This window comes from Mya arenaria, chromosome 1, assembly GCF_026914265.1.
Source record: "Mya arenaria isolate MELC-2E11 chromosome 1, ASM2691426v1".
Lineage (NCBI taxonomy): Eukaryota > Metazoa > Mollusca > Bivalvia > Myida > Myidae > Mya > Mya arenaria.
The window spans coordinates 55,588,268-55,607,441 of record NC_069122.1 but is presented as its reverse complement, the minus strand read 5'-3'; the positions used below and the strand labels follow the sequence as shown (position 1 = coordinate 55,607,441).

The following is a 19,174-nucleotide window of genomic DNA, read 5'->3' as shown; positions in this document are numbered from 1 at the left end:
GCTTTAATTGTTTATTAGTTGCCATGCACCTATGTGCACACTGTACGTTTGTTCATGTGCGATATTCATTAAAAAATACTTGTTTATATACTTTTTATATCATTGCTATAATAGGGTTATTTTCATACATTTAATAAACACATCGTTTGGAGTAATTATTAAACATTCCTTCTATTTGACAAGCTGTAAAATGTTATCAGATTACTTTGACATGTAAACAAATGCTTATTTAAAAAAATACCTATATAATCAGTGTAAGTTTTCAGATATAATTCCGTTGAATTATATATTTCTACTCTTAGATTCAGATTTGTCTATGAAACATACGTATACTGTATAGTCAAACTCTTATTTATAACGGAAATGGTTACTTTATGAGTTGGTAAAGCGAAAACTTTTCTTTTCTTTTTAATTTCTATTTTTTATATAATAAATGTTTTGCAAGACAATGAGAGAGTCTCTTTCAAGGCTGGAATGTTGATATTTCATACATACTTTTGATCAAACATTTGTTTTACATGTACACATATTTGTAAGCAATGCTTTGTTCAAAGAAATCTGTGCAGATTTCGCAACGTTTTAGATTACTTATGTTTCATTATGTTGCAAAACAGTGTTAACATTATTTTTATTATTTCCATGTAAGAGGGTGACAATGACTGATATTAATTTGCTTCACACATACTGTAAGATTTCATCTAAAAAGGACTTCCTCAAGCTAAAATCACTACCTTTTCCTTTGGTTAGCAATTTGCCGCCTGTAGGTCCTTGCCAACACGCATCTTGATCCTTATATTCCATGATGCCGTTTGGCTTTATACCTGATTTGTAAGCACTTCACAGTAATTTGCTAATACTATAAGTGAGTTCTGAAGAACAATGTTTATCATTTGCAAGCAAACACATGACATAAACGTCAAGCGCACGCATGGAAGGTTCAGAATAAGACCGACTTCATTAAAAAATTTCCTGCCGTTATTCTGCTTGGTACATCCAGATGTCCAGTAAGCTTACTCGCTTCTCACAAAGGCATCTCTCTTTCGTATTCAGGCCTGGTCGTAATTAAGTAAGGTTTGTGTTCACAGTTGCAGTTTAATCAATGTCAACCATAATCGTCTATGCGCTCGATCGTTTAAAAAATAAGATTGCAAACGTAACACATTTCTGCATGGACTCATTTTTACCATTTCAGTATAGGTTGTTAAATTCTGTTTTTCATTTGAATTGAGAAAGGCAGAAAGGTAACTAGTTTTAATGACACTAGTTTCCAGTAAATAATTAAAGGTTCGAGAAAACTTGTCTGTACACTGTATTAAACCATTGTCTTTCTCAAGCCCGTCTTTTAATATTGGGTCAATAAATATTTTATTAATAATATAATTGATTTTCGCAAGTCTAACTTAGCCTACAATGATTTCTGTATTTAGATATCTTAGATTGTGTAGCTTTTTCTTATTGCGATCATCTAATTAACATATCAGTATAATTTTATAAAAATGATTTGAAAGTTATTCTAATAAAATAAAATACTTTTTATTCAGCGCATACTTCATGTTCGCCTACATACTAGTCTAAATCAGATAAAGAACAAAGCAGATGCTCGACTACGCAATAACAATCAATGATACAATAACAGCATGACCTATAAAGAAATATAATATGTTTGCTATTCCCACATACTTTTATTAAGTAAGAATATAGTTCAGTTGAGGTGAACATTATTTTATCTTAGTAATTAATACCAACAATACCAACAGCTACGTCATTGTATTATTTGTTCTGTTTTACAATTGATATAACTTATTGTTACAACATAGTAGTTTGAAACAAATCAAATCGATCGGTCTTTTCACAAAATAATTTGACATTTCATGAAACGGTAATTAAGCGGCAGTTGTGAATGTCTTTATTTATAACCAAATATGCCCTTAAGATCAATCATGAAATGGGCATATCCCTATAGTCATGCCTACGGGTATATTCGATACCTACCGTTATATTTACCTTACATGCCGGTATTTATATTATCACTTCTATATCTTGATTATATTTAGATCAGCAGTACTGTAAATAGTGCTTAGCAGGTTTAATATCGTATTTATATTAATTAAAGGGTGACAATGTTAATTTGAGATCAGCTCTTACGTTATGTCTTATCAAAGTGAGACTTGATGGTTTCTTTTCAAAGACGTTGAGCCTGTGTTATCAATAGCCAAACACATCATCTTTGTCACTGTGTCAAAGGTTAGTGGGAAATGATTATTCCCTATGTCTAAACAAACGGAAATGGCATTATTTATTGCAATGGAATAGGTTTGGATGATTCTGATACATACGCATCTTCTTTAAAAAAATACCAATGATCAAACACAGCAAAAACGGATTGTACAATAAATGTGCTAGTCATGGACGGTTTTACAGATTTTATATCGACGCCAATTACTAAATCATTCTGATATCCTCATTACCTTAATACGAGTATACAGGGTTAAAGAATTGTGCTGTATATATTATAGGAAAATTAGCTTAATTAGGCAATATGGCAGGCGATAAAGGTATACGTGTATACAATTTCAGATGAATACAATAGCAGCTTATCTAGCTGGGTCACTTGACCAATATAATTCGCTGTATTCATTCTTAATTGAACAAGTTTCTATACTCATACTGTTAATCGATCGGTCTGTTTTCAGTCGAGACCTATATTGCCTAGCCGTAAATGTGCAATAACAAGTGCGCCATTATTATGGAACCCTGCAACGTATGATATCGGCATATATCTAACAATAATGTTATTTCGGTTATGGTTCAATGCAAGTAATTAGTACTTCACTTATCAATGATAAGTATTGCTAATTGATTTTTTCAAATACATTGCAAATCTAAAGTCCAAGAAAATTTAAGGGCATTATGTTTGTATCATTGGCGTTAACGAGGAGAAATCTTTCGAAAGGGCAATTGCATTGACTGACTTTGTGCAATTCGCTCATGAAGATGAAATATTTCATGCACTTCTGAACAGAAATAAATGATCTATGAACGGCTAACGTCTGAAATAATATTGTACTTTGAACTGTTTACACGATAGGCAATATCACATTTCAAAATAAACAACATTTTAAATAATTATATAATATTTTCTGAATTAAAACCGTAATTACAATGTTGTTGTTTTCCTGTTTTACTGTAAGAACAATTACGCCTGGACTGTCAATCTGCCATGGGGTTTACGCACTAACAATATGCAATACTGTTAACTATTGCCGCCTAAATATACCTATTTAAGATACTTTCATTTAAAACTTGTCCTCTGTTAAACCAGTACTATTAAATATCCAAGATCGTGTCTCCCAATTAACCTTATTATCACTTTTAAGTTTTGAATTTTTAAGAATGTAAAATATCAATTTTAACTATCAAATGGCAAGATATAAACTCGGATTGAATCTGTATCGGATCCTACGTGCTGTCGCCTGGATATTTGCCTGATACGAATATGTTCACTTACAAACGGAAATTAAATGCTAGCCACATTTTACCTGTAAACACAGCAGCATTTTGAAAAAAAAATGGTTTGTATTATTTGCTGGTTGAGGGAATATGATATCGCGAATACGGGATATAAGTAGTTGATCAAAATTTGTTATGAAGCCAAACCGCATGTGGATATTGTTATTGTTCTATAGTTGGCGTGTTTGACAATATAGCAACTGATTTAATAGTTGGACTGACTTTATATATTGCAAAGGAAGTCCAGGCTCCGTCAAAAAGTTATACATGCGTCTAACAAAACTCAGTCACTTAATACATGTCAGATTATGTGAAATGTAATGTTATAATGCTGACTTTCATTTCGTTGAATGGAACCCCATTAATGGGGTGATTGAGATAAATTGGATATGAATTGTTGGGGCATTTACACATTCAGTAAAAGCAATTGTTTAAATACATTTACATATCATTAATGAAGGTGCTCTAAGTTGCAAATGCGTTACCTGATCAGTGCTGGTTAAGTTACTGGAACAGCAACCAAGCATTGACAATTACAATACACTGAACCAAGTGATTCTATTGACATGGCATGTCTCTAGCTATAGGCTCTACATTTAGTACCTTGTAATTACCCTGTTATACCTTGTCGAAAATAATTAATTGCTCTTAATTGTCATTGCATTATTAAATTGCCGACACAGCAAAATTGTATTATATATTTTTTCACATGATGATTTTCTTTTCCCTCCTTATCTGTGGGGGTCAACGGACATTAATAATATAATTTCTGCAAATCAAACTTAGTCTTCATTGGTCCTAATTTCCTATGATATTTACAGAAATTTTGTTATTCAATGTTATTTTATCGTGGGTGGCATTTTTTTGTAAGCAAACAGTCATCTTCTAATTAACATATTATAATATCACTAACGACCGTTTCTATTTAGGAGTCATTTGGAAATGACACAAATATATTTTAATTAATCGCATTGTACTTAAACTCATTCATACTATTCTCAATCAAACGAAGATCAATGAGCAGAGGTTTGTATTCTCAATGACAATAAGACAATAAGACTTATGTAGAAATATGATATGTTTGTTAGTCACGCTTGATTCCAAAGCAGACTTATTAAATTCGGCTGATATATTTGTTTGGGTGTTATTCATTACTTTCCTTTTATCTTAGTAGTTAAATCAAAATAGCTACGTTATGCTTTTGTTCAATATGTTGAAATAGTTTATGTATTGTTATAACATAAGGTTTTATCATAGAGTGTATGAATAATAATGACCGAAACTGATTAATGTATTTCTGTCTTATACCTGTGAATGTATGAAAAATAATAACAGTAACATATTGTTTGTGGTCACTGATCGAGGATAATTAAATTTTATCATCATCATCAGCAGCAGCAACATCATCAGCATCATCATCATCATCATTATGAAAAACAGTGATATGGTAGATTGATACATCAATAAGCTGTGTTTGAATTTTCTTTCCATCTATGTTAGTCCCTTAAGAACACAGTGTGTGTATACCAAGTGATCAATTACGTGATATGCTAAGTTGGAAGGCAATATAGTACTTAAAATAAAGAATTAAATCAAAGATAACTGTTCTTTTACTACACCATTTTAAATAAAACAATGGGCAGTCTATGCCGCTTAATGAAGCTCGCCTTCGTTTTATTACCGACGTTTGATAAGTTAATTAGTTATATCAACCCTTCGACAAACCTGTTTTCAAAATAATGTCTTGACAGTGCTCCGTCAGACGGCCGTACTGTGAAAAGGTTTGTCGAAGTGTTTTAAGAAACTTAACTCTGAATCAAACCCTGATAAAAGACCGAAAGCGGAGCTTAGTTAGCGGCGTAGACTGCGCAATGATTCATTTAAACGGGTGAAGAAATAGGAAAGTTATCATTGCTTAAAGTCTTAATTCGAAGCAAAATATTGCCTTCCGACGTAGCATTTATGAAGCAAATTATCACGCGTTATACACACACTGGAACAGTAATTTAGAGAGAGTGTTTGCGATATCTATGAAAAATGTCAACACGTGACATTTCTATAATAATCTGTAATATTATTGTTTTTTTTGAAAATGCCGTTACATTTGTTTTATCACCACATGCTGTAAGATACAACACGCAGGGTAAAATAATTGAAGTACACTATCAGATGACGATATTAAGGAGAGCTGTTATGTAGTGTGTAAGGCTAAAAGTCCTTGATATATTATTCATGGTTAGTGTCATCCTATCATTATGTTAGGACAATTCCAAAGTATTCTTCCGTTGATGTATACAAATATCTAAGCGTATAATTCCGTTGGGAGTCATGGTTGGGGAATACAATTTTCTAATATGATATGTTATAACACGGCTCTGAAAGGGGTGTCTATTTTACAATTTACTTACTAACACTCTTTTTCATCCATTTATAAAGTGATTAAACCCCTATATATAATTACAGGTTATAATCAAACATACGTATTTTAAAATATTCGTTTTATGGCAAGATTATTGTAGGACAACAGTATGGTACTGACTTTAACTTTATAGGTATACAACGGAACTCTTAAAAAACAGTTAACGATGCGGAGACTATATTCAAAAATGCTTAATTAGGCTGAGTGCTTTTTTTTTTCTTTTTTTTTTTAACTATTTTTCTTTAAAGCATTTTTATGCTTATGCAACTTGATTTTCATCAGTTCATTAACTTGGCATGTCCCTATTGTTAAAGTGGGTTGTAAATTACAGGTGTATTATATGAATTGAAATGATTGAAGGATTATACTGAAGTTGACTGAGCATACTCAATAAAAACATACACTGGGATCCCATATTTACGTATTGTTCTGCTAGTGTAAGCGATACCTAATAAGACACTCGGTGTCTCTTGGACTCCACGTAACTAAACAAGTAAATTTGTTAAACTTTTAGTTCACGATTCATCTGTTTGGATAAGTAACTACTTCAAATATTAAAGGTCAGTAATCTTTATTGTACTATTTTGTCTTAACTTACTACAAGATCCTAGATATTAAGGGGATTGTATTCGTGTCAATGAAGTAAACAAATGATACCTATTATAAGGAGCCGTACCATTGCCTGCATTTTGCTGTTTAATATGACAGTGATATTCACACATAAGACGATATCATTTGATATAAATGTATTTATATCCGAATCTAGGATTAATATTATTGTATGCGCATTCCCCAACTTTGTATTAATTTTAGCATCTATAATTGGTGGTATCTCGTGAAAATCTTGTTTTACAACATATTAGGGACAAGGAATATTTGATGCTGGATTTAAAACAAAAATATAATATCAAACATAAACTTTCAAATATATATATCGATATTTACGTGTGTGCTTAGCTAACCTAGCAGTACTTATTTCAATAGAAAGGAACACAATACCTTTTGTTTGTAAGTTTGGAAAACCATTGTGTAACTATTTGAAATAGCTGCGATCAAGTAATGGTTAATCAATTCGCAATTATCCAAAATTTTGCAAGCATCGTGCAATGAGCTTTGTCAGTATTTAACAAATGACGCAGCATAAACATTTAATGGCGTATCTGCGTTCTTGTGATAAGACCCGCCACTGTATATAAAGGGAGGAGTCGTATGACAGTGCTTTAAATGACTTTAAGACCAACAACATATTAGGACTGAAACATTAACTGGGTCCGACGCTAATTTATGCTATTTTTTTCCTGTAGGCGGCCCTTATATCGAATGACCTCACATTAACGTAACATCGTGTCAACTATAGTTAACGTTAGTCAATATAATTGTCTATAAATTATTTGAAAAACAGTTCATCTCTGTCAACCATAATCGTATGTCCGTGCGTGCATTTAAACGATAAGATTGCAAACGTTTACCATTTCTGAATGGACTCATTTTTACCATTTTATTAGAGTTTTCTGTCTGTCATTTGAATTGTTCTTAACATGAACTGAGAAAATATCTTTGTTTCCATTAAATAATTTCTTGTTCAATAAAGATGGTGTGTACAAAATATTGTATTAAACCATTGACTATCTAATCCCCTTCTTTTAATATTGGGCCAATGAGCAATTAATTAATATTATAATTGATTTTCGCAAATCTTAATTAGTCTTCATTGATTTCTTTTTATGTTATCAAAGTTTGGGTAGCTTTATGCTTATTGCGATCATCTGGTCTATGTTTCAGTATAGTTTTAAAAAATGATTTCAAAGTCATTTTGAAATAATACAATACTCTTTTTTTAGCTCATACTTTATATTCGTCTATATACTAGCCTGAATGAGATAAAGAACAATTAGCATAGGCTTGACCGCGCAATACTAATAAATGTATCAATAACAGCATGACTTATGAAGAAATATAATATGTTTGCTATTCCAATTCGATTGATTTCAATTAGTATAACTCAGTTGACGTGCCATTTTTTTTTATCTTCGTCATTAATACAAGTAGCTACGTCATTGTATTATATCGCATGTTTGACAACTGATATAACTTATTTTAACACAATAATAGCTTGAACCAATTCAAATCGTGCCGTCTTTTCACCTGTGAATATGGCACAGACAAAATAATTTGACATTTCATTAAACGGTAATTAAGTCACAGTTGTGAATGTCTTTATCTATAATCAAATAAGCCCTTAAGATCAATCATGGAATGGGCGTAAGCCTATAGTCATATGGCTAGTGGTATATTCCATAACTACCGTGATGTATAATGTATACGGTGATTCCGGATTTACGTATAGTAACGACATTTTAGCAATACGATATAAAGTATCCGGTATCCCTTGAAATTCCAATTACCTAACATCACGGAATATGTAATCTCATTTGTAATATATCGATTATTTTTAGATTAGCAATACTGTAAATAGTGCTTAGCAAGTTTAATATCGCATTTATATTACTAAAAGGGTGACAATGTTAAATTGTGATCAACTATAACGTAGTGTTAACCAAAGTTAGACTTGATGGTTTATTTTCAAGGACGTTTGCCATGTGCTATTAACAGCCAAACTCACCATCTTTGTCACTGTGTCAAAGGTCACTTGAAAATAATCCTTCTCTTTGTCTTAACAATCTTACAGAAATGGCAATGTTGCAATGGAATAGGTTCGGATGATTTTGATGCCTACGCATCTACTTTGAAAAACATACCAATGATCAAACACAACAAAAACGGAAATGTGCAAGTCAGAGAATGTTTTACAACTTTTATATCGACGACAATGACTAAAAATTCTGATTAATTTTGTTCATTAGCTTTATACGATTTTAAAGGGTAAATGTTTTGTGTTGTTTATATTATAGGAACAATCGCTTTGAAACAAACATGCAATACGGTAGGCAATAAACATATGCGTGTACACAATTTCAGATTGGTACAAAACAGATCATCTGGCTGGGTCACTTGACCAAAGATTATACAAAAAATATAATACAGTGACTACACCCTTGAACATATTCATGCATTATATTTCGCTATTAAGTGCAAACATTCAATATATTAACTCTACATTGAACAAGTTTCTATACTTTAACTGTTAATCGATCGGTCTGTTGTCAATCGAGACCTATATAGCCTAGCCGTTAATGTACAATAGCAAGTGCGCCATTATTATGGAACCCTGCAGCGTATGATATTGGTATATATCTAACAATAATGCCATTTAGTTTATGGTTTATTGTAAGTAGTTAATACTTCACTTATCAATGATAAGTATTCCTAATTGAACTTTTCAATTTCAAATACATTTCATTTCAAGTCCGGGGAAATTTAAGGACATTATATTTATTTCATTAGCTTTAACGAGGAAATATTTTTAGAAAAAGCAATTGCATTGACTGATTTTATGCAATTCGCTCATGAAGATGAAAGTCATATACACACGCGTGTGGAAGTCGTCGGGACCTAGGAATATACATAGAGATTACGAACATTCATCATATGTGAGTTACAAAAATATAGCGTCAAACCCAACTACAACAATGTGAAATAACCATTTTAACTTTTAAATGACTAGATATTACCTCGGATTGAATTTAAATCTGATCGAGCGTGCTGTCGTCTGGTAAATTACTAATACGAATATGTTCACTGACAAATTGAAATTAAACGCTAGCCTGTCAACACAACAGTAAATTGAAAATAACTTGATTTGTAGTAATCGTTGGTTGTGCGAATTTGATGTTGCGAATACGATGAAATAATTAGTTGAGAAAAGGTGGTTATACCATACTTCATCAAAAGTAATCAAACTATTCGCCCATGCGCAAGTTATTGTAAAAGCATTATTGTCATTACTTGCATGTCCCAATAATAAAGGCGCTCGCGCTAAATTGCAAATGTGTTACCCGTTCAGTGCTAGTTAGGGCACTGGACTTGTGTCATGTTTTGTCCAAGTTGAGTGGTTTTCATAATGAAAACCTTTAAGTATTTTAAATGTCAGTGTTTGAATTCTGATTAACATAATACATGTAAAGCCAATAGATTATAGAGTCCATTTAAAGCTGCAATGTTACCTTTCCTTAATCTTGTTTCATATATGTTACCAATATATTTGTTCAGTAGTAATGTATGCAGATTCTAGGAAAATTAGTAAAACGTATTTGTTTAGAGAGCAATTAACGGAAAGTTATATATTTTGCGTCTTATCGTGATTGAGAACTATTAACAGAAAGTTATATATGTGACATTTTACCGCGGTTGATAACAATAAAGCTTGTGTGTATGTCTATAACGTGATACGTGATAGAGAACTATTAACATAAAGTTATATCTATGACGTCTTATCGTGATAGAGAACTATTAACAAAAAGTTATATCTATGAATTCTCACCGTGATAGAGAACTATTAACATAAAGTTATATCTATGACGTCTTACCGTGATAGAGAACTATTAACAAAACGTTATATCTATGACGTCTCACCGTGATAGAGAACTATTAACATAAAGTTATATCTATGACGTCTTACCGTGATAGAGAACTATTAACAAAACGTTATATCTATGACGTCTCACCGTGATAGAGAACTATTACAGAAAGTTATTTTACATTTTGCTCTCTGCTATTTGATGATTTGATGTTTAATTTGTTGTTTATAAAAGTCGAAATTCCAATCAAATGAAATTAAATTGCTTCATATACTTTAAATAGAACGGAATGGTAAACGGAAAAAACTGTAAGAGGTTTCTTAGTTATTTGCACATTGGAAACACTTTACTATGAAGAGTAAATCTGGTGAAAAAAGCGCATAACACAAACCTTAGAATTATAGCGGACATATTAATGGGCATAACACAAACGTGTCAAAAGCAAATTTATAGCGGACATATTGATGGGCATTACACAAACGAGTCAAAAGTAAATTGATAGCGGACATATTATTGGACACAACACAAACGTGTCAAAAGATTAATAACGGACATTTGATTGGGCATATGGTCCCTCATATAGCATTTTGGCAATTTTCTACAACGTTTATATAAACGAGGTGGCTTTTCTTACAAAACAATATGTGATTTTTTGTTTGTTTTTGTGTTCTATGAGTTCTATGTCTTTGGCGTTTACCCAGTGCAACAAAACCGGGCTGTTGTTTACACTATTTGCCACTGAGTTTGTTTCTGTAGTTTCTTACATAAGTATTTATATTTACAGCAATTTTGTGCGTGTCGTGTGGAAGCTGTAAAAAGTCGCCCCGCACTTACATTTTAATGTTGTCATAATTTCCAGTTTTACAGAGACTGAGAACGGAAGTCTTTAGTTTATATAATGTTAGCCAGAATGAAGACCTTTTTTATGCAAAGGTAGTAGTACATTTTTCAAGTCACTCAGTGTTGATTTCATTCACACAATTTATATAAATGAATTATTAATCACTTTTTTTACCACATTTAATATGCAAGGATCCTACTCTTAAGCCTGTTACGTTGATTTTAGGGGGTACCTAATATAGCTCTTTGACAATGTTCTAAAACGTTTATACAAACGAGGTGACTATTCTTACAAAATATATGATATGTTTGTGTGTGTTCTATGTCTTTGGCGTTATCAAACTGTTTGCTAATGAGCTTGTTTCTGTAGTTGTCCAACTAACTATATCAAACACGTGTCAAAAGCAAAACGATAGCGGACATATTAATTTGGAATATCACAAACGTGTCAAATGCGAATTGATAGAGGACATATGATTTTAAAATATCACAAACGTGTCAAAAGCAAAATGATAGCAAACATATTAATTTGAAATACCACAAACGTGTCAAATGCGAATTGATAGCGGACATATGATTTTAAAATATCACAAACGTGTCAAAAGCAAAATGATGGCAAACATATTAATTTGAAATACCACAAACGTGTCCAAAGCAACTTGATAGCGGACATATTAATAGGCATATAGCAAACGTTTCAAAGCAAATTGATAGCGGACATATTAATGGGCATATCACAAACATGTCACAAGCAAATTGATAGAGGACATACTATTTTGAAATATCACAAACGTGTCAAAAGCAACTTGATAGCCGACATGAAAATGGGCATATTACAAGCGTGTCAAGAGGAACTTGATTGCGGACATGAAATTGGGCATAACACAAACGTGTCAAAAGGAACTTGATAGTGGACATATAATTGGGTATAACACAAACGTGTCAAAATCAACTTGATAGCGTACATATAATTGGGCATAATTAAAACGTGTCAAAAGGAACTTGATAGTGGACATACAATTGGGCATAACACAAAAGTGTCAAAAGCAACTTGATAGTGGACATATCATTGGGCATAACACAAACGTGTCAAAAACAATCTGATAGTGGACATATAATTGGGCATAACATGAACCTATCAAAAGCAACTTGATAACAAACACTATCCACCTTATCCACATCATATTGTTTCAAAATCCTAGATCCTCACATAAGCATACACAGATAATGTTTACGTGTAGCCGTCTTGACATGTACATACATACTGATCAAACATATAGATAAAAGCGACGCGGAACGAACGCAAAATGCTCGTTTGGTGTTGTGTTCCAGTCTCTCTAGGAGTATAACTAGACATTTATTTTATTATTTGTAACAATTGCACTTCTACATGAATGTATTTTACAATTGTGTACATGGCAGGGCTTGATTGGGACTTGGCCTCATTAGTTTCACAATGCGAGAAATATGTCATGGTTTTGATATGTTTAATTAAAGAATATTTGTGTATGAAAGCGTATTGCTAAGATGGCATGGAACGTATCTCACTAACGGGGCGTTATTTATAGAGTAGGGATGTGCCAGGATCTTTATATCAGTACCTTGTTAACAGGAAGACGCTGTGGTTGTTCCCCAAAATTAAGATGTGCGCTAGCAGTATGCAACGTCGTTGTGTCCTTGATCGATCTAGTGTGTACAGTAGCATATATTATAAAGATACTGCTGGTCATTTAACGGATTTAAACAAAAAAAACATGCAGTTGAAATTATAGCTTTTTGATATTATCATTTGTAATACTCTGCGATACGCATATGCTCACGGTTTAAACAACAACAACATGAATTTCAATGCATAATAATTATAATGTTTCATGTGCAAGTGACTTTCTCGTTTAACCTTCTTTTTCGACATACATGTATTTCGCAATACACTCAATTGAATAGCCAGGGAGTTAGCTTGTCTGTAAATGATTAAATATACGTTGGGTTAACCAAGTTAAATAGCATTATTTATCTCTACATATCTACAAAATAATGCGAATGTTTAAAGCTGATATCTTTAATCAATATTTTAATAGAATGCAGAAAAAACGTTTTGTAAACTATCTTTGACGGTTATGAGAGTCATCAAATTACGAATTTCCATTTTAAATAGAGCTCTTCAAGCAACTTTGATTAACATTATTTGAAGCTTGAATACAGAGATATTCAATATTGATTGACAAGTGACATTTACCCATATCGTGTTATTATTCCCGATGTTTAAAAGGTGTCCTTCTATCAATATAACATGTTAAAAATCTAATTCCAGTGCAGAAATCTTAAATATTACCCCAAGGGCGAGTACAGAACTAAAAATTGTTCTTGCTTTATCATCAGTTAATTATTAAATATATTAATTATAACCTAATCATTAAATTTCGATGAGTCAGATGTATAGGCGCAAGCCATCGACATTTAACAAAATCGCTTATGGCTCGATAAAAGGTCATGCGTATTTAAAACATCTGATAAATTAACCAAATATTCCGGTGTGCAAAACCAATATTTGAGCCTAAAGGATACTTACCAAACGGCCAATACACCGTACAATCTCAGTAAGTCAAAATATTGATCTTTAAATAATCGAATGTTCAGTGAAACAATAGTTCACTGGAACTTACGAATGTACTGGGGGCTTGAAGTTTATATGTGTATAACCTAATATTTATCAATAATAAGACATTAAATTCAAAACATAAGCCTTATAGGAACCAGCCGCAACGTTTTAAACAATGATGAATAAAGTAATGCATATACAAACTAAAAAAAACTTATCAGTACTTGTAACGATCAGGATCGACGAGGGACGACAACTCCTCAACAACTCGCTAAGAACAGATATACCAACGAAGATCATAATAACAATTTGTTAACAAAATACTACAAACAAATGAACATATTCACAAATGACTAAATTGCTTAATAACCCATTACTTAAACACACTTGTTTTAATGTTTGTGCACTAAATTAAACATTGACTATCAGTAGACAAATGTCTCTGGTGTAAAAACTGTATATCTAGTGGTGTAGAGTCCAGCCGTCAATGACTAACAGTTCAAGAGTGATGCCTGGAAGGGAAGTCGATCCCACGTAGCACGTAGCGATCCGAGCTGTCGAAAGCCCGAAAGTTAAGTATCGGTCCGAGCTAAACCGGTAATCAACACATAGTACCGAGCTGTACCAATGCCCGGAAGTGTAGAAATGTATGCCGTACACCGAGCAGTCCTAGCCCGGAAGTTACTAAGTCGGCATATGTCACGTGACCGGCCGTATACCGGTGCAACGGTGATGCCTATTCGAGCCTTTGCCCAACTAACAGCTAACGAGGTGACGAAGTCTATGTCAACGAGTATGACGAAGTGTAGACATAACGTGACCCTAGTAGCCCTTGCGTAACGTTATCTGCGCGTCCCAGACCCGACGTCTACTGTGCCAAACGTACCACCAAGTTGAAACGGCTAAAAATATGACACTATATTTTTTTTTGTCACAAACGACTTACGCATACAGTCATACTATGAATTAGGTACAATAAATTGCAATGCTCTTTGAAGCATTTTTTTATCTACTTGCATTAAGTAATACACTTGTTTTCTGCTACATTATTGCTATTTGCATTGATCGCTCTTATAAATGCTTAGTACATATGAAATGTCCTTTAACTACACCAACTAAACATCAATTAAATGTATTAAATTTAAAGCAATTCACTACAAAAACAATATAATAATTTAATTTTATTAAATCAATTCTATGTGTAACAGTAGATTTTTCCCAATATACGATACACAGACATTACGTAGCATGTACACGTACACAAATATATCATACAAAACAACATGAGTTTATGTACACGCTCTCGACAAGAATGCAATATTCCACAAATAAATATTCGTCACCTTATTGCAATTACTCAATAACTGCATATAGAAATAGAAGCAGATATTGAGTTCTTGCACTAAGGCGACGTATTGTTGAACTTAGTTTAACCTACAATTTAATTTATTAATCTCACCACAAATATCTATTACAAAAATAAAACAATTTAATTTGATTTTATTATTTAATTAAATTTTAACTCTAACAAGAGTAACAAAAACTTACATCAAAAAATTAAAAATAACTCACCCAAATTGCCTGCAGACTCGTTCATAATAAACATGAATACATACATCACTTTCATTTGAAGATTATACACAACTTCAATAGATAAATGTCGCATGTTTTTGTGTACCGCAAATCAAAACCACATACCGTCAAATCAACTTTGTAACATGGCATTTTTAAGGGATTAATATACGGGGTTTACAAAATAGGACATATGGTGTTATGCGGTTTAAAATCAGTTAAACGACTCCTTAATTAACATACGTCCATGAATATTCAGCATTGATGAGAATTTATAAGCAAGTTGAAAAATCATTGTTTAAGGGGCTGTTCCACGTATGATAAAATAGCGAAAAAAAAGAAAATTGTCGAAAACTGACATAAACTTGGCATCGATGTGTACAATGCATTGAAACTTACTAACTGAAGTACCACAGGCGACGCGGGTTCGAACCCGTTTTTTACGTTTTGTTACGTTTTTACAATTATGATATCAAAGCGTAATACATTCTTTTATATAATTGTCCTGAGATTCGTTACAGAAAAACACTATTTTTGGTGCAAATCTGTGACACAGTCCCTTAAAAGGTTACTGAGGATCAGAGTGGAAATGATTATTACATTAATAACGCAGAAAAAAAGGGAAATATTTGACTTGCCGTATACAACTTAAAGCAAACAGTCCACCCCACCCCCACCCCCAGAAAAAAGTGGGATTCATTTAATCATTTAAGTAACTGTAAACTAGCAATAATTTCGCGAGATGAAAGCATTGCTCCTATTTCCTTGTACTAAATGGTTTATCTTTTACTGTTAAGAAACTAGTTATTTGCATTACAAGTTCATACATTCACATTGCATTTATCGGTTACAGTTTCGAGCTGTTTTTACTGGTTCAAACCCTCAGTCAATTAACTGACCGTTCCAAGGCGGTACCTAATAATTCTTGATAAACAAGTGTTTTTTTATAAAGTATATATGCACTGTGCTGTTTGTGGAGTTTTGTGCTGTTGTTCGATGTTTCTTGTTTGTGATGTCTACAGAGCTAGATTCAGTAGTTTTTCACATAAGTAATATTCGATGTTATTTGCATGTGATAAATATTGTAAAAAAACACACCATAAAACCACGTTTGTCGCGTCTTCAGCCTTTCAACGCTTTCAATGCATTCATTATTTATACTGTAATTGATACCACTGTATTGACACTGGGGTCACATGAGTGAACTTCGCTTACAATCTGCGTGAATATATAATATGTTTCATAAGACTGAGGTTTGTGCACATAAACTGGTTTATTTACATTTTACTGACCGGTCCAAGGCGGTACCAAACAATTCTTAATAAACATACCTAGTTGTTTATATATAGTATGTATGCACTGTGTTGTTTGTGGAGTGTTGTGCTGTTCTTCTATGTTTCTTCTTGTGATTTTATGTTTTATGTCTTTGGCGTTTACCGAGTGCCATTAAACCGGGTTTATGTTTGAACTTTTTGCTACTGAGCTTGTTTCTGCAGCTTTTTACATAACTATTCAGTTGGGGTCCCACGAATGAACTGTGTTTTTATGTACCCGTGTAGTTATAATTAGGTAAGCTGGGATCCCAGGAATAAAATATGTTTCAATGAACTCGTGTAGTTATTAATAGGTAAGTTGGGATCCGGGGAATAAAAGATGCTTACATGTTACGCTGTAGTTATAATTTGTTTAGTTAGTATACCTGCGGTATTGGCGAAATATATCATTTTTTGCTCAAAAACCAAACATTTACGGACACAATCTCATTGAAAAGAATTTTGTAGTTTAACCCATTTACCTGTCACATTAATCTTTTTAAAGGCACACACAATAGGTTGATGAAAAGAAATGGATACGAATTGTGTATAAATGAACAATATTAGCATTTATTAACGGATGTATTGATAAATAGCATCATGGCCATGTAGTTTGCAGTTCCAAATGCGCCAACATATTGATAATATGTTTGTATTTGTACACTTATCAATTGCTGTTTGTTTAATTAACGTGAAATCCGTTATACATTATCATTTTTGCTTTCATTTAATTGATGCGTTGATAAAAGTGTTAAATTGTGATGCTTGATAATGAAATCTATTTTGAAACGGATTTATTTACTGATTACAGAACAGTTACTGCTTGTCCTTAGCAAATTTATAATAGTACGATTGCAGTTTAATCTTTTGTTCATAATTTGAATTGAAATCTGTCCTGAAATTTCAATAAGCAATTTATAAAAATGGCAATTATATTGTATTTTTTATCTGTCTGAGCTTTTGGTCAGATTTTAGTACCCATGTGACACTACGAATCAATTGTAAAGTTCTAGGTAAAGACTTAATTTGCGACATCATTTCCTATCGTTTACTAACTTTGAAAACGTATGCGAGTGTTCAAATACAAACTTAAAGCGTTGCCCTATTTCTTGAAAAGGTAGAAATTGCAATAACTTTATATGAAGATGTCGATGTTTCCATTTAATGACTAAACATTTATCAATGTTTTCACTAGCGAATCACAAAGCGGGTGTCCCGCTCTTTCCCTCCCTTTACGGTTGAAACATATGCCATACACTTTTTTTCATTGTAGACTAAATTTAGCCCAATTTCCAATGGGGGAGCAACTCTTTACCTGCCTCCACACTAATCTCAATTCCTGAACAGCTGTTATTGGATTTTCGGAATTAAGGGCACGTTACTGATTACTACGTACAGAAATAACAAGTATGTGTTATCCTGTAACATCAAATATCTGGAAAACCATCGAGCGGAAAACCAATGCATGAGGATACATTTAGAGTTCAAATTCGTTGTGCTACTATAATTACGTTAAAATGTATATTTTGACTAAAACAAATTGTTACCATGGCATTGAGCTTTATAAGGCTTTGCACATGCCTTCACTTTAAAAGTTTAATAGAGTGTTTTAGACAAAAGATAATTCAGGAAAGTTTCATCTGATTTTTCAGTAACGCTAAAAATCTAGCTGTTTGAAACAGTCAATATTAATGAAGCCAAAATAAGTCAAAAGTTGCATAAGCCCTAATGCCCGTAGACCTGATATCACATTGACCGAGGTAGATGTCAATGCTAATTTGACAGAAAACACCGACAGTAATAAGCCTTTAAATAAGCTGTGTTTAATAGCTTCAGGTAAAATCATATAAAAAAACTGCCTAAATGAGACTCTCAGAATATTTCACTAAGTAGTGCAAGGGTTCTTGCTAACGAAATAAGAGGGTAACATTCGATGGTTTTAGCTAAAAGACACTTACTTAACAGCGACAATGGTGTACTTGAAATGAGTGAGTGCCACTTAAAGATCAATATAGATTAAGAATCATATTGAATGACGGTAAAATTGCTTAATGAAGTCAATTAAGCGTATTTGTTAAAGAAAACAAATTAAATTATTGATCAATGATACACATTCGATTTATTATGATAATATTAGGAGGGTTTTAAATTGAAAATCAAATTTGGTTTAAACCAATATTTATTTAATCATAACGATCACGCTTTTCTCCCGACTAGGTATTTGAAAGCAATCTGATTTATAATGATATTAATATTATTCTCTCATACGTACTTGAACATATCAATTTGAATTGACAGAGTGCAGCAATAAATTGTGAGAATAAATTGCATTTCTAAATACCAAATAAATTATTTAATTCATTTAATTGCAAACGTTGGATATTTAAAATATGACACTCTACAGACTGGGTTTTCAGTAACAAAATAACCCTGAAGCTTAATG

General features: G+C 32.5%; 1 protein-coding gene across 2 annotated transcripts in view; it reads left to right on the top strand.

The window, feature by feature from the left end:
- The window catches only part of LOC128229958 (desmoplakin-like), a 264,609-nt gene that overhangs the window by 714 nt on the left and 244,721 nt on the right, over positions 1-19,174 (top strand). The window contains exon 1 of one of the 2 annotated variants that reach the window (XM_052941896.1): positions 6,425-6,489. The exons of the other annotated variant lie outside the window; for it this stretch is intronic. The gene's annotated coding sequence lies outside the window, so the exon portion shown is untranslated. Of the gene's footprint in view, positions 1-6,424; positions 6,490-19,174 lie in introns of those variants that run through there. 2 annotated transcript variants of the gene reach the window in all.